This window comes from Silene latifolia, chromosome X, assembly GCF_048544455.1.
Source record: "Silene latifolia isolate original U9 population chromosome X, ASM4854445v1, whole genome shotgun sequence".
Taxonomy (NCBI): domain Eukaryota; kingdom Viridiplantae; phylum Streptophyta; class Magnoliopsida; order Caryophyllales; family Caryophyllaceae; genus Silene; species Silene latifolia.
Genome location: NC_133537.1, coordinates 14,264,557 through 14,267,690, shown reverse-complemented (window position 1 = coordinate 14,267,690; position 3,134 = coordinate 14,264,557).

The following is a 3,134-nucleotide window of genomic DNA, read 5'->3' as shown; positions in this document are numbered from 1 at the left end:
TAGTAACTTATGCCTGTCTCTAGATATATTGTCCTTTCTTGTTTGATGATTCTATAAATCATAGAAGGTGAGATGCAAGCCGGGTATGGTTGATAGAGTTTGAATTCCTGGATGTTATGTGATTCACATGATAGTGTAGTATGAGTCGGTCTAGTATTCACATGCTAGGACTATGTGTTGTTATATTGTTGTTCACATGATAAGCACGACTGTCTAGCATCTATATGCTAAGGCATTGTGTGATTCATATTCATATTCTTATGTTTACATGTTATATTAATTATGACATTTCGTGGCTGGGAGAACTCGGAGTTACTCCCCACTGACTGTGGCTTTCGTGTTTGTATAAAATGCGATTGACAGGTAGGTGATGCTTATATGGGGTACACGGACGAGCTAGCGAGCAAAGAAACCTTGGAACCTAGATTGGCTTTATTTTATTGTGACCCTTAAACACTTTTTATGTCACATACATTTTAGGGACATATGTCTCCCTCTTTACATTTGGTTGTATAATTTGCTATTCGCGACTTTAGCGATGGTTATGTTATGAAACTTATATTTAGACCTTGTATGTTTGACACCTTCCAATTTGGATTTCTTTATAACAGGTTCAGGTTTTAAAAAATTACAGGTTTTTACCCAAATGAACCTATTACAAATATATCTATGCAGTTTTATTCTAGAATTACGTGTTTACTTTTCCGCAATAAATGAGGGTGTCACAATAAGACAATAACGAAACATACTTAAAAGTAAATACGGTTTAAAGTGATTACATGTTAACTCCAAAACTGTTAAACTGAAACACAAGGTTCTCAAAACGGCATACTGATAAAACTATCAAAACTACAAAACATCGTCTGACACCGTGGAAGACTTCTAACTGCCACGTGATGACTCATCCCAGCTACCTCATACGCGTCATATCATACCTGCTCAATAACTGCTCACCATCCCTGAATGGATCACCACAGTTTTTAAAACAATTAACGGGGTCAGTACGAGTTACGTAAAACAATGCCACAACGAAACAAATACCAAAACAGCTCAACAACACAACAATTCCCCAGTCTCTATAATCAATCTCCACACAACTAACTACACACTAAAATGTGTAGTCCTGCCAGAGTACCCATCGCAACAAGTACTCCACACCGCCAGTTGGGGACCGCAGCCGTACCCATCAAATCCCCGCTCATCACCAGTGAGCGATAAACCCAAGTTTCCTTAATGTGCACATCCCTTCCTGTGGCGGGTTCCACAAAGGGCGAACCAAGGGCGTGAATCCCCTCCCGCAAGTGACTCCACTCAGTCAGGGACGCGCCCCGAAGATCACAGACAGTTACACAGCAATAATTATACAACACTACCAACAATCACCAAATCAGAATCCAATGCAAATAGATATACAACAACAACAGTAATCACCAACCACACTTATGTAATTAATACTGAGTAGGGAAAACCCTACATGGAAAGCAAACACCACAGACGGTTTTAGCAGCTAATCAGAATCTTTCCTCAACGAAACCTCCTCCTATAACATACATGCATACAATTACTATCATAATCACATAAACCACCAAAACCCCCAAATTACCCAATTAGGGTTTTAAAGGAACCCAGCGAGTCCCAACATAAAAGGTATAAGGAACTTACCCTCGACACAAGGATCACAACGGCGTAAAGAACACGATGATCCGACTCTCCTAGCCTTGGGAATTTGCTAATGATGCGATGAATCAACTTACGTAACTTCCTTCTCTCAATTTAGGTTTTTAGAATGATAAAAAGATTTAAGAAAAGTGACAGACGTCTTTATATACCAATATCGCATCATTAACAAAACCCGTCAAAACTCAGCCCGTAAACTCACTTACTCGATCGAGTAAGTGACATACTCGATCGAGTGCCCCTTACTCGATCGAGTGCCACACGTACTCGATCGAGTACCCATCAGGTAGACTACTGTTTTGCATAAAAACATACTTACTCGATAGAGTAAGCCCCACTCGATAGAGTACCCATAGACATAGAAAACCGTAGTATTACACAATGAACACATAAACACACAAAATCTCATAGTTGAGTAGAAAAAGTCTTTACCTTTAGCAAGTTCTTCAAACAATCAAGCTTCAAAAGTGCTCCTCTACAAAGTCAACTCCTAAACAAACATAAAATCATACCATCATCTTATATTCCTAGCCAATTTCATTAACCGAGTCTCAATTCCCAAAATTCCCAATTTTTAGGTTAAGTTTCATGAATCCCAATTACATTATCGGAAAACCCCAAATCCTAAGTCAATTCCTAACAATATAATAAGGGTTAGAATAGGATTCAATAACTAAATCTAAGATCTCGAGATGAGGATTTGGACGAAGACTTACCAATAAAGATGGTTTAGGAATGAACAACCTGTTAATGAATCTGAAATCTCCTTGCTTAATCCTTAATTAAAGGCTAATAATACAATACTAGGTTTTTGGCTTAGTTTCTAGGTAACTATAAAGTGATTGAGATTGTTCATGGGTATATGTAGGGATCCTAAAACCCATGTTTTGAAACAAGACAAGACGAGCGAAGTCTCTCCGTGAAGCCGACTCGACCGAGTAACCGGCCCACTCGGTCAAATGGCCCATACTCGGCCGAGTGATTACCCTACTCGGACGAGTAAGTGACCACGAGGACTCCTCCTAAAGTACCCACTCGGTCGAGTACTCTTAGTACTCGGCCGAGTGACTTTAGAATAATATGGAGTATTATACCATATTACTCCAATTGCCAAGGTTTCGGCAAAATTTTTCGAGAATTTCAAAAGATTGCTAAAAGCGATTAATTCTAAAGGTTATAATTAACGTTTTTGGGTCAATTGGCCCCCGAATAAAAGGTCTTGAATACCGCACAACAACCACTGTATATCATATAAAAATGTCTAAGGATAACAAAATCAAGAGTATTTTTTGGGTGATGTCGTATATAGACGAAACCAAGTCTATAGACTCCATTATAAGTCGTTTAAGAGCATTATGAACAATGAGAGTCATTTAAGATAATATTTGTTCAACTCATGAGGTATCACGAAAACATTTCACCAGATTCGGAATATCATAAAAGATTGTTGATTTTGA